Raw genomic sequence first — 27565 nt, forward strand, 5'->3', positions numbered from 1 at the left:
TAGGTCAGTGCAATGGAACTAAAGCCCTGTAGCACCCTTTCCAGCATTCTTGAAAAAAATGCCTGCAACATTCTGACCACATCACCGGCTACTATCTTGTAGGAGACCCTTCCCCGAATAAGTACAGTAAGCAATTTAGCCATGCCAAATATTGCATGACTCCACTGGATGGTGGTCTTTGACACGACACACAGCCTCGATGTACAGTAGGAGATTGAACTTTTGCAGAGCTTCAGCCTCTGTAAAGCCATCAGTGTGTTCTGGAAAATGCCTTGGAGCCATGAAGACCACTCTTCTCCTCCTAACACGTCTTATTAGGAGGTTGAATTGCTGGAAATTGTATTCAAACAACTCCATGGCTGATTTTTGCACTAAATCCAATCACCCCCAGAGGATCAGGAAATACCGCCAGCAAAACCCTAGTGGTAAATATTGTAGGTTTTTTCCATATGAGAAACTTGACAGCTTACCGCATGATTTCTTGCAATATTTATTAACACATTTTTCATTAAAGGGGTTGTAAAGGTTTGCGTTTTTTTTTTCATTTTAATGCATCCTATGCATTAAGGTGAAAAAACATCCGACAATACTGCCCACAGCCCCCCCCCCCCGTTTACCTGCTGCGCTCGCCCCCAATGTCCTCTTCGCTGCTCAGCCTGGATATTGATTGGCTAGAGTGGATGGCTTGAAAGCAACGCAGCCATTGGCTTGCGCTGCTATCAATCACATCTAATGATGTGGTGCGCCGGGGGCGGGGCCAAGTGATACAGTGAACGGCTATAGCCACGGGCTTTCACGGGAGCGTGCCCACAAGAACTAACCACCATGCGAGAGAGCTAGCATGAAGATGGTTAGTTCTTGCGGGGAGGAGCTGAGACAGCCGTCGAGGGACCCCAAAAGACCAGGTCTAGGGCCACTCTGTGCAAAACGAGCTGCACAGTGGAGGTAAGTATAACATGTTTGTTTTGTTTTTTTTTTGTTTTTGTTTTTTGCCTTTACAACCCCTTTTTAAATACCACAGAATTGTGGTGTTTTTTTTTTTTTTTTTTTTTCCACCTCGTGATTTATGCAAATGAGTCATGTGACCTTATTATCATGATGATTCTTCGTGGCACTTGGCTGGTACTCGGCATATAGGCCTCCAGTGTAGGTATGCAGGTTTTCTGTAGCCATCATACCACAGCTGATTTGTTCCATTCTTGTAGATCTCAGTCATCATCTGCTCGCTAACAAAACCAAAGAAACATTTGTTCGTGGGACTTTAGAAAGAGTGGTGCTCATTAATAGGTCCAACAAGGTTATATAAAAGTACAAATTTTATTAGAATTTAACATGCCTGACCTTTTGAATATTCGGCATACCCCTATGCTGGGGGTTTGTGTGTTTTTTTTTTTTTTTTTTTTGTTGATGTATAGAGAACATAGACTGCAGCTTCAGCAATATAACAGTGTTTTATTAATTAGGCTGATATTCAGAATGTACTTTGGTGAACAATTCAATTTTAATCTGCTTTTTTTTTTATATGCAGATATATGCTGTTGTGCCGATTTTCTTTGTTAAATTCTAATACAATTTGTACTTTTATATAACTTTGTACCTATTAGTGAGCACCACTCTTTCAAAAGTCCCACGGGCAAATGTTTCTTTGGTTTGTTAGACAGTTTTTGTGTCTGAGTGCTGCTCATGTCTGAATATATGGAGGCTTTCTCTTCATCTGCTCCCTCCCATTGACATACTGTAACATCCAACCTTCCACAGAGTGTAGTTCGACAGGTAGAAGCTTTGCCCAAATGTCTTACAGGTACCACACTGGTTGAATTTGTTGCAGTTCTGATCCTTCACCAGGTAATTGTGTACTTGCAGTTCACACCCTTTATGCTGTTTTCACACAAAAAAATGCCCTCCAAGGAAACGTCCAACCTGGAGAGCCTTTAAATAGTAACATTAGAACATATCTAACAGAGTATACAGGTTTACCAATTCCTTTATCAAGGCTTTGGCCTCCTTTAGGGCCTTTTATCCTGGTCAGTACATCCTGGGCCTCAACAGCATCATTGGTAGCCAGGATCTTCCTCTTTAGGATGGCCAAGGGAACCATTTGGGCTGGGGATCGGGTCCATATTGTGTACCTCCTCCAGGGTCAATGTGAGGGGCCACTGTTTTAGCTGTACTCTGGAACTGGCTCACCTTAATCTTTGAAATAGTCCGGTTTCCATACTGCATCACATGACTGGTATTGGTATGTTGCTTTACCAGTAAAAACTGTTTGTAGTGTCTCCTTGGACAGATCATCCACGTCTGAGTCCTCTATCCAGCTGACACTGTAAAGATAGCAGAGGTTTGTGTGTTACTTCTTGCCATAATGAAAAGCATAAGAGGACTCGCGAGGGTTGGGGTCTGTGGCGGAGTGAACGTCAATGTTGTTGGGTAGGTAATTCATCAGGGAGCACGATTCACAGGCCTCGATGTATAAAACCACCTTTTTGTACTTCTTGTTGTCATACATTTACTGAATGGTCTTGTTCAGTTTCCTGAAGTGGAGGTCATCACTGGGAAAGGCCAGCTCCGTAATTAGTGAAGTACATAAAGATATGGTCCTTAGGTCTACTCTTAATCGCCTTCCCAGATCATTTTCCCTTCACATCCTCTGCGTCACCTCTCAGAACCACCGCCAGAAAGTTGTCAGGAGTGATTAACTTCTTTGTGTAGTCCTTCAGCAGTTCCAAATATCTTTTCTGTTGGTTCGGTTTATAATGATTCCTTTGGTTGGATTCTCTTCTTTATCTGCCATATCGTCATACATCACCACCACAATCTGCTCTTAACGAGTGCCTTTCTTCTTGACAATTTGATAAGTGTGGCACACTTCAGCCTGGTGTCTTAAGTTGCACCAGCCATTGGAGCTGGCCACCAGGACCACCTAGTGGTTCCCCCCATCTTCTGGGTCATGGGCATGGATGTGGTCAGGACAGCGAGGCTGAGGATTAGGGTCACTGAAAGCATCTTGGATGAAGTAAGAGAACCCTGCTCCCCTCCGCTGGTCTGCGGTCCAGGTTTTATCATGGTGATGAGACCACAGATTGTGATTTCCCAACAAAATAAAAATAGAGACATGGATGGATGGATTGCTTTGAATAAATACTTCTATCCTTCATTATTGCACGTCAGCGCATAAAAACAGTGGCTAATGTGTTTCGTGAATAGCCTTAATCACAGGACACATAAAAATGAAAATATATATATATATATATATAGAGAGAAATAAAATGCATCCCACATATTGTCTATTATACAGTGTACATTCCACTGCATTGACAATGCTGCTACTGCCAATTAATAAATTCATAAATCAAGAATTAGTATCCAGCGGCACAAGAAACATTTCTATGCTGTTTGGAATGTTTGTTACAAAAAGGGCACGTGTTATCAAAACTATATAAACTTGTGTATGTAACTGACAAGTTGACTCAAACATGAAGATCTCATATTTTAAAGAACATATTGTTTTAAACTTTTATATTGCATGATGCTAGTTGTTCAAGATTTTTTTTTGTATGCATAAAAGGATATATAATGTTGTATTAAAGCTACATATGTCTTTTTCTGAAATTCTTGAACTAGACTAAGAGTGACCCATGTTCTAACAGTTCTCGGTATTGGAAATTTACCTAGAAGTGACCTTTAAAGCTCTATGTTCTGGGAAATTTAATAGTTTGGCTACGAAAAATTAGACATGGTCTGGGAAATTCCAAATGTCATTGTTGACACTTATTTAGTCTTTTTTTTTGTAATCAGCTATTTTGATTGTCTGTATAAGTGTAACCATAAGTTTTTAAATTTAAAGACTTGGCTGAGAAATAAGCGATGAGAACATGCTGTCGGTTGATACGATCAAGAAGATGGTTAAAGGTCCGTTAGGAAAATCCCATCTGCTTTGATATGTGTCCAATAGTTTAGAAAGCCAAAATTATGTGTTTATAAAAAAAAACAAAAAAAAAAAAAGTGATTGTTTCAGACACGTTTCACCACACTGCATTAAGCTGTGGTCCGATGACATTGTATATTCTGAATAAACCATATACAGATAACGAAAGCTGATTGGCGTTGATGCCCTTCCTTGAAAGACCAACTTAACATAACCATTTTTATTTTTTTGCATCTGGACTGAAACGGGCTAGGAGACCAAATACTACCCAATGTGTCGAGATGGAGGCTAGAAAATCTGCAGGCCGCGGACACAATGGGAGCCAAATTCTTGTCAGTAGATATTTTGTTATGATGATTTCAACATGGCCAAAATCCTGTGAGTAGGCTAGAAAGAACATTTGTTTCTACTTCTACTTCTCTTCTGATGGTTGTGAGCAGCACCACCCAAAAGAGCGGACCTGTCTTTGCCAGAGGCCAAAATGCCTTATCAATGTTCCACTTGTCAAATTGACGTTCTCTTAATCTGGAAGCAATGATCTAAAATTCATTGTCAAATCCTTTCTTAGTAGAACAGTTTTGTCTGGCTCTATTGGTATGAATCACACTGTGTGTGCCAGGTGGAAGCTGGAAGACAATAATAGGGAATTATCGGAACACTCCTTGCAATAAATCTGGGTGTGGATGACGTCGATGGTATCAGAATGACCTAAACTAAAGTCTAGATTTAAAAAGTTGTCATTCACAAAATAGATGGAGGACATATGGTTGGTTCATTGTTGAATTATCCCAGATCAAAAGCAGGTCATCTATGTAGCATCCATACCACTGGATAGAACCCACACACAGATTGGCACGGGAGAAAAGGGAAGCATTTTCCTCCCACCAACCCATGTACAAGTTCACCATGGATGGGGAAAATTTGGCACCCATAGATGCACCCCTGCACTGCAGATATTATATCTGGTCAAAGATAAAATATTGATGTGTTAAAATCCACTGCCATAACTAGAAATCCCTTCAAATCTATGCCATATATACTGTTATAAAACAAGCTATTGGTATGCGCTAGTGGTATATAAATAAGAACCAGAATGGATTATACACATCAACAAAAAGTGCAATGTGTATATGTGAATGAACATCACACCAGAGTTGCCAAAATGCCAATAAGTATTATGAACATAGGCACAATTGCATAATGAAAAAGTCAATGTTACTGGTGATAAAAGCAAATAGGCAGACAGTCAGTGATAATAATAATCGGGACGATGATGGTGCTACGACACCCTGTGACAAATCTTTATAGATCAAGGAACAATGTGAATCCACCACCTTAAAGAATGCAGGCTTACCAGATTGCCAGCTGAAAATAGCTTGTCACCCAATCCTGGGTAGTGAAGGGTCTTCCGTTGTTGAAAATGTCCATTGCAAACAACTCACACGCCTGGTGTCTCCCAAAGTTACAGCCTCAGATATCCGACAATCCTGATATGTTAGCGTAAGCTGACACACCGAGAGGCTCGGTCCGAAGATGAGAGGAACAAGATGAGGGTGGATGATCTAATCAGGTATGTAAAGCCATGGGGAAAAAGCAAAAAATGCACCGCTATAGGTAAAATCTGATGGTTTATTAAAGTAAAAAGGACTGGACAATAGTAAGTCTATACAGACATATAGCGCTATATTGTAGCGCGCAGTAAAACCGGCCAGCACAAATTTAAAATACATAAGGACAGAAAAAACCGCCTGTGCAAAGCGGAGCGTGACAGTATGCTGGGACATCAGTACGTCGCTCACCCTACGCATTTCGTCACACAGAGGACATCGTCTCGGGGCACGGGTGGCATTCTGACGCGCATATATATATATATATATATATATATATATATATATATATATATATATATATATATATATATATATATATATATAGTCAAACCAAAATACCAGCCTCGATCTGAGTCCCGGGCCGCTGATTTAATGTGGCCATTTTGATTGTGGGAAAAGATTGGGATTGGTAACATAAAAAGCGCCAATACTAAGGGCAAATAATGAAACCACCAAGGTATTATAAAAAGTCTGTGCTAATACGATGTAGCCATCTTATTAATGGGAAAAAACTACTAACATGACGAGAACTCAAACTAAGGGTAAAAATACAAACTAAACAATATAAGAAGTCACAAACTGTGACTAGTTCACACCATCTTGCTGTGGGGCAACAGAACCGGGACAAAAGTGATGGCTCTAAATAACAGATTAATGGTTTGCCCATGAGCTTTAAATTAAAACAAATAGCAGCAAAAAACAGATAACATATACACACACATGCTGTCAGAAGGTGACACACCCCACCACACATATAATGAGCAGTGAAAAAAAGGGGTGCCACCTCACACACCATAACAGTCCCATAGGGGCCACATTCAGTAGATATTGTAATGATAATTTAACTTACACTATTCATACCCAAAAAAATTTTAATTGACTTGATAATAACTGAATCAAGAGCCAAAAAAGGCCTCAAGGGTCACCTTTGAGATGTAACGTAGTGATCAAACCTCAGAGGTCCAGACACTGGAAATGTCAAGAGGGTTACCTTGTAAAAATGAACATGGCTGCCCAGGACTCACATCAAGTTTACAATAGATGTTAACACCTCAAAGCGCTAAATTGCTTAAACATGAATATAATGAAAGTTAAAAAGAAAGGGAATATATATCGCTAAGAGTTATCAATAAAGGAGTTGATGTCAATGTTTATTCTATAAGGGGTATAACACTTGATCTTGTTGTACCCATGACATCTCCAATTTAGATATACCCCTAACCAGCCAACTCCCCCTCCACTGCATCTACATCCTTTGTATCCCAGTGGGAACCTTTTCTCCATGCTTCAGGAGGATTATCCATCTGGAAATAGTTTTTCCATTCAATAAAATGTTTATATGCATCAAGTATGCCCACCCACAATTGAAACACTCCTGTGAGTAGGCAGAAGATGATGACACCAAACGCCCACACACTTTGAGGCTGCCATCTACAATCAATCCACCTGAAATGGTCATATCACAAATTTCTGGGGCCATGTAGGATTTGCTGCCACACCTGGATCTTATCACTGTTGCTCTGACCTTAGCAAGGCCAAAGTCTGTGACCTTGATGCAATGACACTCCTTGTCATATACCAAAACATTTTCTGGCTTCAGATCCATGTGTATAGTTCTTTCCTCTGCTTTGAAGATCTGAACAGCACATCTCTTTATTGCATATTCTGGATATTTCACCAACAAAAAATAATCAAATCAAAATGCAATAGATGTTAAAAACAGTAGGGTAGAATATAAGGAGACATTCAGAATACATATCCAGAAACAGGTAAATTGTATGTATAGCCATAACTTATTTAGTTTTAGACTAGAGATTAATTCTTTGTCATATGTGAATGTATATGCCATATAGTCACCCTCTTTAATTGTTCCGGTGACCACCGTCATTGAGACAAAGTGATGGAAAATCCAAAATGTTTAAGTTGTCAGTATAAATCCTCCAACATAGACACTTCTATTAATTTCAACTAAAAGAACTTCCTCTCACTTCCTGTTGCATCTCCGGGAGGGAAAGTGAAGAGAAATCTTCCCAAAAGGACTGACAATAGTTTTACCCTCTTACTGTAACTCTATCCAGAACTAAGAAAAATTAATTTGGCCACATGTACACCTTAATTTATTTCCATTTGGTATAATCGGAGAGCACAAATCACCAACAGGAGCCAGTTATTGGGCAAACACAAAGTTGTAAGTAGTTTTGAAGATAATATTGCAGCATCCGATGATGTTGGAATGGAACAAAATAATGAAATGCTGAAATCTCAGAGGAAAGACTCCTGACTGGTTCTATTTGTATCCATGAACTTCAAAGCTATTCTTTAAACAGCTCCTACTCTGATTTCACTGCACACTCTGATACCGCGTACATACAAGCGGACTTTTCAACCAGACTGGTCCGACGGACAATCCGACTGTGTGTGGGCTTCATCGGACCTTCAGTGGACTTTTTTTCTCATAAATCTGACGGACTTTAGATGTGGAACGTGTTTTCAACCGCCGGACCCAGTTCCTATCGAGAAATCCGCTCGTCTGTATGCTAGTCCGACAGACAAACGACGCATGCTCAGAAGCAAATGCGAAACAGAAGCGCTCGGTCTGGTAAAACTAGTGTTCATATTGTAGGTAGCACGTTCCTCACGCTGCAAATTATGTGATCATTGAATACAGCGCATTATTTGTCTTCTTTATAATGCTAGAAGAACGAAGTTGTTTTGCTGCTCATATTCACACAAACTGATTTCTGGATTATTTCTCTTTGATCTCATGAATGATTTTGTATTTTTTAAAAGCCCGATCTCCATACTAATGTTTACACGTGTTTTTGAGTCATCTTTTATTATTTTTTATTTCATCCAGATATTTTTATATATTTATAATTTGACATTGTCTTTTAAAAATATATTTTAATAAAAAGACATAGGCAAGTATTTTCAGAAAATAAAATATCCATTTATTCTGGTTAATAAAATAAAGATTAAGTCAATTCTGGAGAAACCAGCCTGCATCTTCTGTCAGACCAGACTGAAGCCGGGTCATCACTTTCTTTTCTGCCCTGCAGCCTTTCCTCCACGCTGCCCTGCAGCCTTTCCTCCACGCTGCCCTGCAGCCTTTCCTCCACGCTGCCCTGCAGCCTTTCCTCCACGCTGCCCTGCAGCCTTTCCTCCACGCTGCCCTGCAGCCTTTCCTCCACGCTGCCCTGCAGCCTTTCCTCCACGCTGCCCTGCAGCCTTTCCTCCACGCTGCCCTGCAGCCTTTCCTCCACGCTGCCCTGCAGCCTTTCCTCCACGCTGCCCTGCAGCCTTTCCTCCACGCTGCCCTGCAGCCTTTCCTCCACGCTGCCCTGCAGCCTTTCCTCCACGCTGCCCTGCAGCCTTTCCTCCACGCTGCCCTGCAGCCTTCCTTGGAGGCTGTGGCTCTGGCTCTGGTTTGACTTGTGGCAGGAGGGGGGGCTTGCTCATTTATTTGGGTGTTGACAGTTAACTCGCCCTTCAGCCCCTTGTGAAGGACATCAGAGAAAAAATTTTCATACAGGAGGCGTTGGCCCTTCACCATTTCCAGCAACCTGCTGGCTATATAGGAGCCATAGGCCTCTTCAGCTTCAGGGGGGCTCTTGAGGAAATCTGTAGCTTCTCTCATGAGGCGCAGTGATGCCTCCTCTGTCCCCTTTCTGGGCCTTTTTGTATGAAGTTTGGAAGGGAGGCACCTGGGATTGTGTGTGGCTCCTATTGGGCCCGGCCTCCTCCTGGCTGACAGTAACCCCGGCCTCCTCCTGGCTGACAGTAACCCCGGCCTCCTCCTGGCTGACAGTAACCCCGGCCTCCTCCTGGCTGACAGTAACCCCGGCCTCCTCCTGGCTGACAGTAACCCCGGCCTCCTCCTGGCTGACAGTAACCCCGGCCTCCTCCTGGCTGACAGTAACCCCGGCCTCCTCCTGGCTGACAGTAACCCCGGCCTCCTCCTGGCTGACAGTAACCCCGGCCTCCTCCTGGCTGACAGTAACCCCGGCCTCCTCCTGGCTGACAGTAACCCCGGCCTCCTCCTGGCTGACAGTAACCCCGGCCTCCTCCTGGCTGACAGTAACCCCGGCCTCCTCCTGGCTGACAGTAACCCCGGCCTCCTCCTGGCTGACAGTAACCCCGGCCTCCTCCTGGCTGAGAGTAACCCCGGCCTCCTCCTGGCTGAGAGTAACCCCGGCCTCCTCCTGGCTGAGAGTAACCCCGGCCTCCTCCTGGCTGAGAGTAACCCCGGCCTCCTCCTGGCTGAGAGTAACCCCGGCCTCCTCCTGGCTGAGAGTAACCCCGGCCTCCTCCTGGCTGAGAGTAACCCCGGCCTCCTCCTGGCTGAGAGTAACCCCGGCCTCCTCCTGGCTGAGAGTAACCCCGGCCTCCTCCTGGCTGAGAGTAACCCCGGCCTCCTCCTGGCTGAGAGTAACCCCGGCCTCCTCCTGGCTGAGAGTAACCCCGGCCTCCTCCTGGCTGAGAGTAACCCCGGCCTCCTCCTGGCTGAGAGTAACCCCGGCCTCCTCCTGGCTGAGAGTAACCCCGGCCTCCTCCTGGCTGAGAGTAACCCCGGCCTCCTCCTGGCTGAGAGTAACCCCGGCCTCCTCCTGGCTGAGCTCATCCTGTGTATAAAAAAGGGACATAGTTTTAGGTTTTGGTTCATCAATCACACACAATTTTCAGCTCATGACTTGAAAATTCAGACACCAGCATTTTTTCAAGCTGGTGACAAACATTTTTGGCCACTACTGTCAATTGATATATGTAGACATAATTTTTTGGATAAAATCCTTAATAGGTAATCAATTAGAACATCTAGTTAACAATATATATAATAATATATATATATAATAATATTAGGACACTGAATATGTCTAAAAATAATATACCTGGCTCCAGATGGTCACATCCGGTTCTTCCAGAATAGAAGTCCCAGGTTGGTCCTCATCAGCCTCTGCTGTGGTGGAGGGAAGGGTCGAAAGATTCCCTGGCTTCAGTCTGGTCATCAAGAAAACATAGTTTATCCGTAGTACCACAGCCTGAGTACATATTCATCATCTGCTGATGCTCCTGATCTCAGGGAAGTCTGGATCTTGTTATGCTCCCTCCTGTACATATATTCCTCAAGATCCCAATTTTTCCTATCCACAATCTCCATGGTTGCTTCTGGGATGAAAGTCTGCACAAATGCCTGAAGTCTCTCCAGCGTTGCCTTCCTTACTGGTTTAATGTAATATTGAGGGTGTTTGACCTCCCACAGATTCCTCATCTTCCTGTACTTCTCAATAAATTGTGTCAAATTCAGGGTCCTTAAATTTACTATTAATTTTTTCTGCAAAAGACAAACACTAATGTTAGGCTAAACTCTCATAATCTTATCCCAACATAGGCCTCAATCTTTAAAAGCAGTATAGGCCGTTACAAAGTTAGTAAAATTTACCTTCGTTTTGGACACTCAGAACTTCAGTTCCGCTTTCCTCTGCGCACCAAACGTACATATGGCACATGCGTGATAGCTTTATACACACTGCACAAGCGTGAAACTCCGCCTGCATCGCCCGCCCCTGACATTCTTTTTTTTTAACGAATATTCTCCGCCCCCTTCTCTACGCACAGAACGTACGGCACATGCGTGATGGCTTTATACACACTGCACATGCGTGAAACTCCGCCTACGTCGCCCACCCCTGACATTCTTCTTTTTTTTTTTTTTTTTTTTTTTAATTAGAAACAAAAGTTTATTGAATTTTCACAGTTTGGTACAAAGAAAATTATGCAAGAGTTACAAAATATTACATGCAGGGTAAATACGACCATACTGTTCAATAAACTTTTTAAAGTAAAAAATAGGTATCAAACTAAAAACAAGTTCAACCGGTATCTTTGGTGTTGTTTTTCATGTACATTAAGAGACCGTATAATATAGATTTGCATATTAACAAAGCATAACCCAGACAGTAAGTTGCACAGGCATAGCATATATCAAGCTCAATTATGAATCACAAGTCGTGAGGAATTTCAGCCATCTATCCCAGATTTTATTATATTTGGCTGAGCACCCCCTGTTCGTATAGACTACTTTTTTATATGGCAGTGTATTATTAATCTCTGCAATCCAGGCCGACAACGTAGGAGCCGCCGCCTGGATCCAGTTACGGGCTGTTATTTTCCTTGCTGTGAACAGCGTTTCATGTAAGAAATGGCACAATATAGAGAAAGGGGAGCTAGTTAGGAAGCTAGTCCTGAGGGTCTCTGCCACATCCCAAAGCCTAATGTGAAGAGAGAAATGCCCCAAAAGGGATACTATGGGCAGAAAACCAACACAGGATCAAAGTATGGTAAACCGATAAAAATATATATATATAAATTGTATTCGATATACAAAAATAGTCCAAAAATGACAAATACCATTACTAAAAGCATGGAATAGCAAATGAAGAACAGGCGTATTGCACAGTATTACACGCTGCAGCAAAAACCACTTCTGAAAACTGGGAAACAGAGACCAGAAATGGCTGCATGAGGATCCTACATTTTTAGGAGAGCATAAAAAGATTTCCTTTCATGACACTATATTTCCTTCTTCAGGGGTTCAAATAAAGCGTGCTGTTGTGTTTCTAACAGAAAAAGAAAACATATATACAGTATATGCATATAATAGGTAATGATTCCATACTTGTAGTAATTAATCTGGCATTATCCAGAAAGACAGACATAAAAAGCATGTATCATTTACAATGGCACTCACAATAAACGCACGTTCCTCTGCAATGACTATGACAAGATACACAGCAATATTGATGATAGGTGAACTCCCACATCCAAAAGTTCACTAGGTTGATTTATCAAGTTGGAACAACCCAGATAGGATTAACTTTTTACTACCTGCTTGGGTGCAAAATGAGTGGGACATGCGGCAAAACACAAATTGGAGAGACAGGTGAGCTGGACCCCGAGAGAGAGTGGAGCTGTAAGTCAGAGCTCACAGGGACCACCAAGAAGATAAGGAGGGTGCGAATCTAGCAAATAAAAAAAATATATACATGCATGTCATCAGTATATATGTATATTTCTGCCAAATGAAAATATAGTATAGGTGCAGAGATAGGCTTGTTAACAGTACCCAGAGTAGGAGTGAATATGTCATTTCAATGTGGATGGTAAAATACCAAAACACATAGCAATAGGTAAGAAACAAAAAAAGGAAAAGAGGAGAAAGAGAAAAGGGAGAGACATAGAACAAAAGAAAAAAAATTAAGAAACGGCGTGTAAATTTATCAGTTTCTTCTTCAGGAAATAATCCCAATAAACATTGTTTGGGGTCCAGGGCTACTGGCGAACCCATTTGATCATGCAAAAATTGAACGATTTGAGACCAGTATCCCTGGATCCGAGGGCTCTGCCAGACAATGTGATCAAAGGTACCAAGAGCAATCAGACATCTGGGGCACCTATCACTGCGAGATGGGCAGAATTTGGCCATACGTTGTGGGGTTAGATAGGCTCTATATGTGATGTAGGTTTGTATAAGCCTATCAGACCGTTAAGGAGAAACCAGTTTAGGAGTCTCCAATATGTCGCCCCAGTCCTCATCTTCTATTACACCTATCCCATCTGACCACTTCTGTTTAACTGAATAAGTTAATTTAGTTGTAGAGGGCGTGTTAAGCATACCATAAAAGAGGGATATTATTTGACGTTGTTCATCACAAAAAATCACTATGAGTATGTCTAGGGGGGGATAGTGCGGGAGGCGTGTTCCCGAACTGAGTGTGGAGGGCATGGCGTTCCTGAAAGAAACTAAATAGCATATGATTTGGGAGATTAAATTCCGTCTTGAGCTGAGCAAAGGTTTTAATCTCTCCATTATCAAGTACATGTGACATTAGATATATTCCTCGAGATATCCAGATGGAAGGATCAGGTACCTGAAGGAGCTCCGGAAGGTGTTTATTGTACCAAAGAGGGGTGTTATCATGAAATACTGGGTAGTCCAGTTTGGATGTCACCAGATCCCAAACCCTTTTGTACTGGAATGAGAGTTTTGGAACTATGAGGAGATATTGTCGCGCCCTTCAGTCCTCCCAGTATATCACAAAAGGGATGTGGGAAGCGTGAATCTGTGGAATCAGATACCAAGGCCAAATACCTGTACCTATCTGATTTATTTATGATAAAGGTGGGAAAGGTGGGCAGCTAAATAGTATGTCCCAAGATTCGGGACAGCTAGGCCCCCAATTGTTTCGAGCATTGTAATGTTTTTGAAAGTTTGTCTGCCTGGTCCCCATATAAAGGATTGTAGAAGCGTGTCCATGATTTTAAAGTATTTGAAGGGGATGCATATTGGAGAGTGCCATATCACATACAAGATTTTTGGCAGGAGTATCATTTTATTAAGCCTACACGGCCCATCTTCCCCACCGGTAGTCTTGGCCATGTCTGAATCCTAGACTTAATAAATGGGGTTAGGGGTTCGACATTTAGAGGGATAAAATCTGCCAACAATCGGGAGATCTGTATCCCCAAATGTTTGAGTGCTCTCTTGTACTAGGGGTAAATTAGCCTGTTCTCTCGATGGGGGAAATATGTCAATGGGAAGGATTTGGGACTTGTCCCAGTTAATTCTAATCCCTGAAAACTGTCCAAATTCCTCAATAATTCGTAAGGCCGACTGAAGGGAAATACCCCCAAATTAAAGCTGAAAGTCTGCAGTTAAAGCACATCTTATTCATTTAATTTCAAATCCATTGTGGTGGTGTAATTAGAATTGTGTCGATGTTCCAATATTTATGGACCTGACTGAATGTTTGAGAATGTTTTCATAAAGAAAATTTATGGAGTATGCAACAACACACATGATTATATGATTGATTTTATAGTCCGCCATACTGCATTAGGCTGTGGTCCGATGACATCATATATTCTGAATAAACCATACACAGATAACAAAAGCTGATTTGGCTTTTATATCCTTCGTGGAAAGACCAACTTAACATAACTATTTTATTTTTTAGCATCGGGACTGAAACAGGCTAGGAGACCAAATACTACCCAATGTGTCGGCACAGAGGTTAGAAAATCTGCAGCCCGCTGACACAATGGGAGCCAAATCCTTGTCAGTAGATATTTTGTTATGATGTTTTTAACAGAACCAAACTCCTGTGAGTAGGCAGTCACAAAAATTATGGACTGTTTATCACTGGATGCAAAAGAACATTTGTTTCTACTTCTCTTCTGATGGTTGTGAGCAGCACCACCCAAAAGAGCAGACCTGTCTTTGCCAGAGGCCAAAATGCCTTATCAATGTTCCACTTGTCAAATTGACGTTCTCTTAATCTGGAAGCAATGATCTTAAATTCATTGTCAAATCCTTTCTTAGTAGAACAGTTTCATCTGGCTCTGACAAATTCTCCTATTAGTATGGATCACACAGTGTGTGCTCGGTGGAAGCTGGGAGCCAATAATAGGGAATTACCGGCACACTCCTTGCAATAGGTGTGGATGGTGTCTGACACACTGTACCCACACCAGGGTTAGATCTAAAATGTTGATGGTGTCAGAATGACATTCAAAACTAATTTCTAGATTTAAATAGTTGTCATTCACAAAATAGATGGAGGACATATGGTTGGTTCATTGTTGAATTATCCCAGATCAAAAGCAGGTCATCTATGTAGCATCCATACCACTGGATAGAACCCACACATGGGTTGGCACAGGAGAAAAGGGCAGCATTTTCCTCCCACCAACCCATGTACAAGTTCACCATGGATGGGGAAAATTTGGCACCCCTGCATTGCAGATAGTATATCTGGTCAAAGATAAAATATTGATGTGTTAAAATCCACTGCCATAACTAGAAATTCCTTCAAATCTATACCATATATACTGTAATAAAACAAAAGGAGCTGTGCTAGAGGTATATAAATAAGAACCAGAATGGATTATATACATAAATCAACAGTGCAATGTGTATATGTGAATGAACATCACACCATAATTGCCAAGGTAAGGGTGGATGATCTCATCAGGTATGTAAAGCCATGGGGAAAAAGCAAAAATGCACCGCCATAGGTAAAATCCGATGGTTTATTAAAGTAAAAAGGACTGGACAATAGTCTATACAGACATATAGCACTATATCGTAGCGCGCAGTAAAACCGGCCGGCAAAAATGTAAAATTTAAGACAGAAAAACACAGTACGCGGTGACGTCAGAAATGACGTTAGAAAATCTCTGTGTTTGTTTACATAGATTTTCTAACATATATGGTTATATGCTAGAGCCATATTAACGATTGCTTATTTACGCACACAGCTGTTTGTACAGATTTTGTTTCTATATCACATGAGTCTCACTGGGATTTAATATATGGTAGCACAGAGGTCAGTTTTACTGACCATTTTTTTTCCAAATTAGCATATATAGGAAGTCACACACATGATACTGTATTGATACTTAATATTAACTAGAGTGTTTCACTATTGATGTCGTTAGCCCCACAGGGGGCGTTATACTGTCACAATACTTTAGATCTTTGGGGTTATTACGTTTCATAAATTTTTTTTTTTACAAATTTTTTATATATTTTTAATACACGGCACTTATTTTCACTTATTCTAATACACAAGGATTGTACACATATTTATTTTTTATTTTTCCTTGTCAAAAGAAGTTTATTGAGTATACAATGTTATAAAGATACATAAAGTAAGTTTACAAGGATCTATAAAGTAAGCTCATTGTTTTACAGTAGGGTTTATATAGGTAAATATCATGAAATTTCAAATATTAAACATTGGGTTCACGTAAACCTAAATTAAAGATATATATATATATATATAATTTCCTTAGTTACTTTTGTAGGTATTTAAATGATTTATACCTACTATACATATTGTTTACAAGTAGAGTGTATATAGGTCAAATAAATTCTGATAATGAGCTTTAATCGTAAGGTGGAGAAAAGGAAAGAGAAGAAAAAGGGTTGAAAGGTAGAGGTATGGTCCACAAGGTTGTCCCGCTCGTCAGTTTATTGTTCTTTTTAGTTCTCTTTGAAGCCTTAGAATGGGTGTCTCTGTAAGTCATTTAATCTGTTACCATGGCAACAGGACAGAGTCATTGACATTTGACAGGAACTGTTGTTTTATCCAAGGATGCCATCTTAGCATGGGACATTGTATTATTCATTCTGTGAATTGTTTCTGCTAGTACCAATGTAGGAGATTTCCATGCCTTGGCCACTGTTTGTTTTGCAGCCGTTATTAGTTGGATCATAATTTTGAATTGAGAGAGTGTTAACCATTCTGGTTTTAAATTAAGTAAAGTTAAATATGGATCTGGTTGTATTATTTTTTTAAATATTTTAGATGCAATCATGAAGACTTCCTTCCAGAAGGTTTGGATTACTGGGCACGTCCACCATATGTGTAAATATGTGCCTATTTCTGGGCATCCTCGAAAACAAAGAGCTGAGGTATTAGGTGAATGTTTTGCCTCTCTAGCGGGTACAAGGTACCAGCGAGTTAGGACTTTATAATTTGTCTCCAGTGCTAAGATGTTGGGTGAAGATGACTTAGATGTGAGCCATATGTTAGACCAGTCCGTGTCTTCTAAAGTTCGTCCCAGGTCCTCCTCCCACCTCTGAACGTAAGAGGGTCTATTAAGATTTGCTACTCCATATAATTGATTATAAAGTGATGAAATTGTACCTTTAGCAAATGGATCTTTTGTACAGATTGATTCAAAAATGGATAATTGGGATAATGGTGTATCCCCCTTTAGGAATGGTGTATAGAAATTTTTGATTTGGAGATATCTAAATATCTCAGAGTTTGGTAGATCATATTTTTCTCTAAGCGATGGGAATGAAAGGAATGATTTAGATGCTATGAAGTCATTTAGTGTCTGAATGCCTGATGTTGTCCAAGCTTTAAAAGAATTTGGGTAGATCCATGCCGGATAAAAGGCTGGATTTCTGATAAAAGAAAGGAGAGGATTGTGTGGAGATTGTAACTGATATTTGGTTTTTAGTTTATCCCAGAGAGATAAGAAGTGTTTAGTTATGGGATTATGAATTTTAAAGCAGTCTTTAGGATCAAGCCATAATAAATTTGATATTAATAGAGGGTCATTTTCTGAAGCCTCTATAAATACCCATAATGGGATTTCCTGTTTTGCATGGTATTTGGACAGACTGGCCAAATGTGCTGCTCTGTAGTAGTTAGTAAAATTAGGGTATCCCAGGCCTCTTTTATTTTTGGGAAGATGTAGTGTGTGTATAGGTATACGTGGTTTAGAAGAGCCCCATAAAAACGAAGTTGCTCTTTTTTGTACTATTCTCAAAAAATAGGAAGGAATTGGAATAGGGAGGACTCTGAATAGATAAAGCAATTTAGGTAGAATAGTCATTTTGATTGCATTAATCTTCCCTATCCAGGATAAAGGAAGTTGCGACCATTGTTTTATTAGATTTGTGATCTGTCTTAATACAGGAGGATAATTGGTTGAGAATAAGTCAGAATGAGATGCTGTTAAATGAATTCCAAGATATGGGATTGAGTTTTCTGCCCATGTGAATGGGAGTGCAGCCCTAGCCGGGATCAATTCCATGTTTTTGAGTGAAATATTAAGCACTAGGCATTTCTTAGGATTAATCATAAGGCCGGATAGGGCTGCAAACCCATCAAGAGCTGGTATTAAGTTAGGACCAGAGACCTGTGGTGATGATAGAAAAAGTAATATATCGTCTGCAAATATACATAATTTGTGTGTAATACCTCCTACTTCAATGCCAGTTATAGTTTGGTTTGTTCTGATGTATTGGGCCATGGGTTCGAGTATAAGGGGAGATAATGGGCAACCCTGTCGGGTACCTCTTACGATATTAAAGGCTTCAGATTTGTATCCAGCATATTTTATATAGGCTTTGGGTTTATTATATAATGCTTTGATCCATGTTAAAAAGTGGGGTCCAAAACCCCATTTTTGTAATGAATATTGCATATATTGCCAGGATACTGTGTCAAATGCCCTCTTAATATCGAGAGATAGAAAACATAAAGGGATTTTCCGTTTTTTAGCAATATGTGCCAATAACACTGCGCTGCGTATATTATCGCCTGCCTGTCTATTTGGCATGAAGCCTACTTGATCTCTATGTATTAATTTTCCTATAATGCTATTGAGGCGTTTTGCTATTATTTTTGCTAATAATTTAATATCGAGGTTTAAAAGAGGCCGATAATTCACACAGGAAGTATCATCAGAAAGGGGTTTTGGGATCATACAAACAATTGCCATTAGTGTTTCTTGCCGAAAAGAATGTCCATCTAGAAGTTTGTTAAAAGTTTCAGTGAGAATGGGAGAGAGTATTTCTGAGAATGTTTTATAGTATAAAGCCGAGTAGCCGTCTGGGCCTGGTCTTTTGTTAAGTTTTAGGTCTTTTATGGCGTTAGCAACTTCATCTATAGTTATAGGCTCATCCAAACTGCTTTTTTGATTCTGAGATAACTCAGGTAAGGTTATTTTTGAGAAGAAGGATTCAGCCTCTGTAGGATTAAATTCATTGTTTGTCTTGTATAAAGTTGCGAGATGTGAGTGAAATTTATGGACTATTTTAACTGGATTACAAGTGTAAACATTTTTTGATAATTTCAAACGTATTGGTTTGAAAGATTTGTTAGTTGAATTTAATGCCCGAGCCAAATATGTACCTGGTTTGTTTGTATTCATGTAGAAATTGTGTTTGGAGCGTTTTGAGGGATTTATCAACTGACTCAGTGAGAAATAGATCGTATTCCAATCTAGATTTTTCCAGATGAGATTTTGTACTCTGAGATGGATTATCTTGAAATGATATGTAGGCTGCATTAAAATTGAGTTCTAGTTTTTTTGCTAGATTTTTGCGTTCCCATTTAAATAGTGCCATTTGTCTTTGTATTGTACCACGCAAGACAGGCTTATGAGCTTCCCACAGTGTTATTGGGGAGATGTCTGTTGTATTATTAATTGATATGTATTCTTTTAAAGCTTGTTCAATGGCCATCTGATGTAGTGGGTGTTTGAGCATTATGTCCGGTAAGTACCACGTTGGGTCATGCGCTTTTGGTATGGCTGAGGCTATAGTAGTGTATACTGCATTATGGTCAGACCACGGAATCGGAATTATATCTGATGCAATAATTTCTGGTAGCATTCCTATTGTTAGAAAAATATGATCTATTCTGGTGAAGGTTTGATGAGGGTGCGAGAAATAAGTGAATTTCTTTTTCATTGGGTTACTTTCTCTCCATGAATCTACCAGATTGTATTTAGAAAGAAGTTGAGAAAAAGGTAATCTAGAGGTTATTTTGGATGGTGTAAAAGGTGATTTATCTAGAAATGGGAGGAGGACCTGGTTCGAATCCCCACACATTATCACTGTTCCTATTTTGTGTGTATTAATCACTTGTAATATATGTGAGAGGAATGGTGTAGGTTGTTTGTTAGGAGCGTAGTAGGAAATCACCGTGATTGCTGTATTCATTATATAACCCATGAGTATCAGGTATCTACCTTCTGGGTCTTTAATTTCTGATGATAAGGTGAATGGTGTGGATCGGTGAAATGCAATTAGAGTTCCCCTTTGCTTGGTACAGGCAGAAGCCGTGTAAATTTGTTGATAAAAAGGAGAAATATATTTTGGAGTAGAATCTTTGGTGAAGTGTGTTTCTTGGAGGCATACTATGTGAGCCTTCTTGTTATGGAAAGTACGGAAGGCTTTGGTCCTTTTTTGAGGGACATTTATTCCCTGAACATTCAGGGAAAGTATATTCAGTGGTGCCATGGCAATAGATCAAATAGTTTTGACTTACTTTTTGTTATGCAGAGCTGACTGCGCAGATCAACCTGTGTGGACTGAAGAGATGAATAGATAGAAAAGAAACCAGTGAATTCTGGAGTAAAGAGTAAACAAAAAACATATGAGATTAGATGATACATTGTATAAATTATTTTTTGCAAGTAATCACAATTTGCCCGTGAAAGAGAATAAATATCTCTCTCAGGGGAATAAATGCCTTCGTCACACTCCCACATAATATGGTTGGGAGAATGAGGAGGGCTAATGGGGGTACACGGATCTTCCGCTTACAGGAGAGAAGTGCTATGTCAAAAGGCATCAAAATGATGTTTCATTAATTGGAGTGCAGAATATAGTTTTTGTTGAAATTATTTATTCCAGGGTGGTTGTATATGGTTAGTCTTGCCCTAGGCTAAATAATTCAGTTAGAAAGGTACTGTTAATAACTTTGGTATTGATGAAGATAATTTGAATTATTTTGGGATTTTAACCCTTTTAGAGTAAACAATTACATATTTTATTCATATGTAACTGTTTAGATATGTTAATTCATAAAATTGAGGTTGTATTGCTTCAGATTAGAATAAACAAAAACATAATTCTAGGAATTAGGTAATAATATATTTGTTTTAAGAAAAGAAAGAAAAAGCTTCCATTACTTCTGGATTATTAAACATATTTGTCCTAAAAAGTAATAAATCTATTGTTATTACCTGATAATATATAACTGAACAAGAATTTCCTTATTTCACTTATATATTCTAAGGCTATATGAATCAGAAGTAATAAGAAATATAACTGGAATGTAACATGATCCCACACAGTGTGTGACTATCAGAATGCAGTTACATTCAGTTATAAATATAGGTTTTTTATAGAGAACCATCTCTTAGTATAATAAATGAAGAGATATCAGGAATTAGGATGTCAGTCCATTGAATCTTCTTGGTCCATGGATGATGTGGCATAACGGCCTCTTTTGTGAGAATGATGATTCCCATTTTGTTCTGGAATTTTCTGGGTGCTGCCTGAAGGTGAAGATGATGTCATTCTTCTGCGTGTGGGAGTGTTGCTGCTTGTGGGTTCTGTCAGATTTAATTTTAAAAGGGTTTGTTGTAGTTCATCTGCTGATCTGCTTCTGTAAATTGTACCTTTGGTAGTTAAATCTGACTGAAAAGGAGAAGCCCCATTGATACATAATGTTGTGGCGTTGCAGTTCCATTAGTTGGGGTTTCATGGATCGTCTTTTAGTAATAGTAAGTTGGGATAGGTCAGCAAAAATTTGATAATTGTGTCCTTGAAAATTAAGTTCCTTTTTTTCTATTGCAGCAATTAGTATTTGTTCTTTCGTTCTGTAATAATGAAATTTTGTGATTATATCACGTGGGGGTCCATCTTTCTTTTTGGCTGTGAGGGCTCTGTGTACTCTGTCCAGTTCTAAACGTTCAATAGGGATATCTGGCTTTAGTTCTTGTAATAGAGCAGTAATAGTAGATTGCAGGTCTGTCACAGTTTCAGGTATTCCCCTTATGCGCAAGTTTGAACGTCTGGCTCTATTTTCGTAATCTTTGAGCTTAGTTTGAAGTATTAAATTCTCTTTTTTTAATTGTTCCAATTCTGTTATATTTTCTTGGGTTGTAATTTCAATTTCATCCATTTTTATTTCTAAGGCTGCGGTGCGGTTTCCCAGCTCTCTTATTTCTTTGGTTAGGCTTTTTGTTATTTGGTCTGAGGTTTGTTTTAAAGCCTTATGAAGCATCTTTTCAAATTGTAATAATATTACTGGGGATACTGAGGAGGCTTGTGGAGAAGTTTGTGAGAGGATTTGTTCTGTATCTGATTCAAATGGAGAGTCTTGCTGTGACATTTTCTGTCTGTGAGAGCGCCCTGATGCTGTATATTGTGAGGTGACTGGAGCTGCTTCAGCTGCAGTGAGTGCCTGTGAGCTCTTTGTGAGGTGATTTTTATTTCTGCCACGGTTTCCTCCCAGTACCATATTTCCTGCCCAAACTTTCACAGTTTGTTCCCTGGGGCAAAAAGGTTTAAATGGATACCTTTTGAGCCTGCAGGCTCCGCTTTGTCCTTCTCTTCTCTCCTCAGCCGTGTGGAGCTCTAACAATGCATGTCTGCTCTGCTAGGCTCCGCCTCCTGCCCCCCTATTTTTTTATTTTTCATCTTCAATTATTTTTACACATGGTAACTTTTATAGAGCGTAGTCATTTTCACGTATAGTTTTAGCATACAGTTTCTCATTTGTATATTTCACTTAGATATTGCATGATTTAATGTTTTCTACATCCTCAATTAAGTAAATATTAATAGTGCAGCGCCAATTTTTCCCAACCACTCCTTAAAAGAGCCAATAGGTTGTCTGTATTTGGTTATGGTATAATTCACATGGCTTTCTGGTATTCTCCTATACCATTCAGAGTTCTGTAGAAGCTGCATGACCATTGACCATATTGGGAGTTGTCCATTACAAAAAGATTTCCCCATTTATCCGAAGGTTTAATGATAACCCTCGTTTCTTGCTCTAAGAAACGGGGTGCCTCTTTTTGAGCTACCGTTAAGTTGGATTGAGTCAATCCCTTCCAACGGGTCTTGCGTATTTCGTTGGTCACTTGTTGGGTGAAAGCCCACACGTTGGGGTTACCCTGCAAGGTAGGAAAAGTAGTCGATTTGGGTTTGTAATCTCTGGGTGTAGAAAGTATAGGGGAAGAGAAGGGGAAGAATGGGCGGGGAAGATCCCTGTATTAGTTGAAACCGATTGCAGAATGTCAGCCTCTGCCAGGTCTATCTCATCAATATGTCCCTCATCCCACAATTCCATTAGTTCTTCCATGGCTCTTTTGTCATTGATATCCATTTCCTTCCATAGAGGATTAGCAAGTTGCTGGCTCTGAGTCTCTGGCTGTGACTTGTCATACAAAATTCAGAACATCAATTTGCGTGAGAACAAATTGATATCCTTGATCAGTTCAAAGGGATCAATCATTTGTGTGGGACAAAAAGTTAGGTCAAGCTGTAAAACTGATTTGTGGGCTTCAGTAAGAATAATTGAGGACAGGTTGATTACTTCGAATTGGTCTTGGGTTGTTTTGGATGTGGTAGATCCAAAATTCCCATCTTTTTTGGGTCATGCACAGGTTGTGTAAATATTGGTGCCGCCCGCACAGTTAGGCGAGACCTGATGTGGTGGATCCAAAATTCCCATCTTTTTTGGGTCGTGCACAGGTTGTGTAAATATTGGTGCCGCCCGCACAGTTAGGCGAGACCTGATGTGGATCCAAAATTCCCATCTTTTTTGGGTCGTGCACAGGTTGTGTAAATATTGGTGCCGCCCGCACAGTTAGGCGAGACCTGATGTGGTGGATCCAAAATTCCCATCTTTTTTGAGTCATGCACAGGTTGGGTGAATATTTGGTGCCGCCCACACAGTTAGGGGAGACCTAATGTGGTAGATCCAAAATTCCCATCTTTTTTGGGTCATGTACAGGTTGGGTGAATATTGGTGCCGCCAGCACAATTAGGCGAGACCTGAGACACCACTGGATGGGTTGTGCCCGTGTGTGAAGTGATTTCAGATTGACTTCGTGTATTAGTAGCAGTGGTTTTGGCAGCAGCTGCTCTAGTGTTCATAGATGTACGATTTAGACTAGGAAAGTGTTTGGACTTTCCCAGTTGTGCACTTACATTGCCGTTGGTGCACATGTGCGATTGTTGCTTCTTGGGAATTGTAGAGTGATCCGGTGCCTGTGAGGAAGAAACAGATGATAGTGATGAAGTATCCGAGTCATTTGGTTCAGAAGTCTGTTCAGTCATTGCCCGCCTTCTGGTATGCCCAGTTGTAGGCCTGATTGTTATCATAAGTGAGTTTATCCCTCATGAATTTCTTCTCTTTGGTTTTCAAAATTTCAGTTACATAAGATTCAAGACCCGCCTTGTGCGTGCTCTCGTGACTCGGAAAGAGCGCGTGCAGGGTGATAGATTTATTGTCCCCATAAAGTTTCTCTATCTCCTTGTCCAGAAGTATTAGTTCACTAGTATAGTGACTGCAAAGCAGCTCCATCATTTTGACTGAGCACTGCTGCAAGTTTGATTCCCATTGTGACTTGAACTCAGGTTCCAGTTTGTTAATGGTAGGGAAAATCTGTATTCTCAGACCCCAAGGGGGCGTCTCGGGGCACGGGCTGCATTCTGACGCACCGCTATATAGTTAAACCAAAATACCAGGCCTCGATGTGAGTCCCGGGCCGCTGATTTAATGTGGCCATTTTGATTGTGGGAAGAGATTGGGATTGGTAACATAAGTGCCAATACTAAGGGCAAATAATGAAACCACCAAGGTATTCTAAAAAGTCTATGCTAATACGATGTAGCCATCTTATTAGTGGGAAAAAAACTACTAACATGAAGAGAACTCAAACTAAGGGTAAAAATACAAACTGCCTAAACAATATAAGTCCCAAACAGTGACTAGTTCACGCCACCTTACTGTGGGGCAACAGAACCGGGACGAAAGTGATGGCTCTAAATAACAATTGATTCGTGGTTTGCCCATGAGCTTCAAATTAAAACAAATAGCAGCAAAAAATAGATAACATATACGTGTACATATTGTCAGAAGGTGACACACCCCACATATAATGTGCGGTGAAAAAAAGGGGTGCCACCTCATACAACACCATAACAGTCCCATAGGGGCCACATTCAGTAGATATTGTATTGATAATTTTAACTTGCACTATTTATACCCAAAAATGAAAAAAAAAAAAAAAATTTAATTGACTCAATGATAATAACTGAATCAAGAGCCAAAAAGGCCTCAAGGGTCACCTTTGAGATGTAACGTAGTGATCAAACCTCACAGAGGTCCAGACACTGGAAATGTCAAATGCCTTGTAAAAATTAACATAGCTGCCCAGGACTCGCATCAAGTTTACAATAGATGTTAACACCTCAAAGTGCTAAATTGCTTAAACATGAATATAATGAAAGTTAAAAAGGGGAATATATATCGCTAAGAGTTATCAATAAAGGAGTTAATGTCACCGTCAATGTTTAATCCATAAGGGGTATAACACTTTATCTTGTGTACCCATGACATCTCCAATTTAGAGATACTCCTAACCAGACAACTCCCCCTCCACTGCGGCCTATACTTGTCTATTCCCAAAAAAAATAGTATTACTTGGGTCTCTGTTATGCACTGTGAGGTAGCGTTTAGACACAGAATGTTTAGTAAAACCCCTACGAATATTGTTGATATGTTCATTCAAACGTACTTGTAGGGGTCGTTTGGTCCTGCCCACGTACTGGAGTCCGCACGGGCATTGGAGCATGTACACCGCTCCCACCGTGGAACAAGTGATGAATGGTTCTATAGTAAAATTTTTGGAAGTACAGCTAGAACTGAAACTGTTAGTCCTCCTCGTTCTACACCCATTCAAGCAAACCTGTCACTTTCTACACTGGTAGAATCCAGTTAGTTCTGAAAAAAAATGTTGGTTTGTTCCTGGGGGGTTTGAGGACATTGGGAGCTAGTTTATCCTTTAAAGAAGGGACACCCCTAAACACAACCTGAGGTCTGTCTGGCAAAAGGGACTTTAATACCCTATCTATCTTCAAGATATGCCAATGTCGTCTCACTATGTGTTTGATACTTGAATGCTGTCTTGAATAGTTGGTTATAAAGGGATTTCTAAAGGTATTGTTGTTCCCTGAATTGCATGGCTTCTCCTTTGAAAGCTCAGCTCTATCAACACCTTTAACGAGATCCAACATATTTGTAAGAGACTCAAGGGAATACCCTTTGTGCACAAATCTCTCAGTGAGGGTATGTGCCTGGGCTATAAAGATCTCATGTTCTGTGCAGTTCCGTTTTCAAACATAAATATTGACTCCTAGGCACAGATTTAAGCCAAGAGGCTTGATGACAACTGTCATTGGGGATTAAAGAATTTCTGTCAGTGGGCTTAAAGAAGGTCAATGTGACAAACTTATCGCCACTGACAGAAATGGTAAGATCTAAGAAATAGATGTTTTTCTCAACTGGCCTCATAACTGAGATGGATCCCTCTGTTATCATTCAATGATATAAAGTCTGAGAGGTCAGTCTCGCTACCATCCCATAGGAGGAGGATGTAATTTATATATCGTGCCCACAAGACCACTTGGGGTCCTGGCTGGGTATAGATAACATACTCCTCCCTCCTATTTATATACCTCTAGCGCAGCTCCTTTTGTTTTATTGGTGTTGTATATCACTTTGAGTTGCAGCTTCAGCACTTTATTTAATAGCACAGTTCTTTTTTTGCCATATGTGTTTTTTATACTTATTATTGCAGCTATTTTTTGACAATTCACATGCTTCACTCAATTTTAAGTATTTTATCTAATTTTTTCACTTCACATTATGGATATTTTTGAATTCAGGGCTACCAGAGTAGTCAATGCTGAAGGTGTGTTCAAGGCCATAAAGGATGGTGATGGTGACCTGGGGGGTGTGTTTGAGGTTGAAGAATCTTACCATCTCTAAAACCCATACTCAATGGGATATAGCATTCCTTGAGACCTATATTAAAAACCTCATGGTGCCCTGTGGTCTGAGATCGGAGGTGTGTCCCCAGAAAGGAGAAGTTGAACTTGAGGAATGGTTCAATAATTTCAATGAGGCTGGAATCAGCTTTTTGAAATTTTTAGTTGAAAGGAAAGCCAGTAATTTAGGGAGACTAGATGAGGAAATTTAAAGCCATTAAAGAGAAGATGATGCCTTTTAAAACTAGTGATGAAAATGCGGAAAGATCCAAATATTTGCTCATAACGTCTTGGAAGAGAGAACAACAAATTAAAAAGAAATTCAATAGAGATATTGGAGATTATCAATCTCAAACAGTGTTTGAATGGCAGAAAAAGCTTCTGGCAGAACAAACTGCCGTTGCTAATCCTGCCATGGACACTACTCCACAAACCGTGAACCAACCAGTAGGGAGGCCCCTAACGGGACAGACTAATCGTATTCTTCCGAATCCGTGCCAGGTATGTATACCCTCAAGCGTGTCTAATGCCCATAACGGTGGCGGTAAGCGTCCTTTTTACCCTCATTATGGATATTCAGGAAGAAATAGTGGTAACCATCAGAATGCCACCCCCTTTTCTCACCCATATGGACGTGGCCAGCAATATAAT

General features: G+C 40.2%; 2 pseudogenes; both read right to left on the reverse strand.

Moving 5' to 3' along the window:
- Positions 1–660: 660 nt before the first annotated feature.
- Positions 661–27565, reverse strand: part of LOC141128517 (cathepsin Z-like) — a 62999-nt pseudogene continuing 36094 nt past the window's right edge.
- LOC141124100 (legumain pseudogene) lies at positions 2077–5733 on the reverse strand (annotated as a pseudogene).

Source organism: Aquarana catesbeiana, linkage group LG01 (assembly GCF_042186555.1).
Source record: "Aquarana catesbeiana isolate 2022-GZ linkage group LG01, ASM4218655v1, whole genome shotgun sequence".
Lineage (NCBI taxonomy): Eukaryota > Metazoa > Chordata > Amphibia > Anura > Ranidae > Aquarana > Aquarana catesbeiana.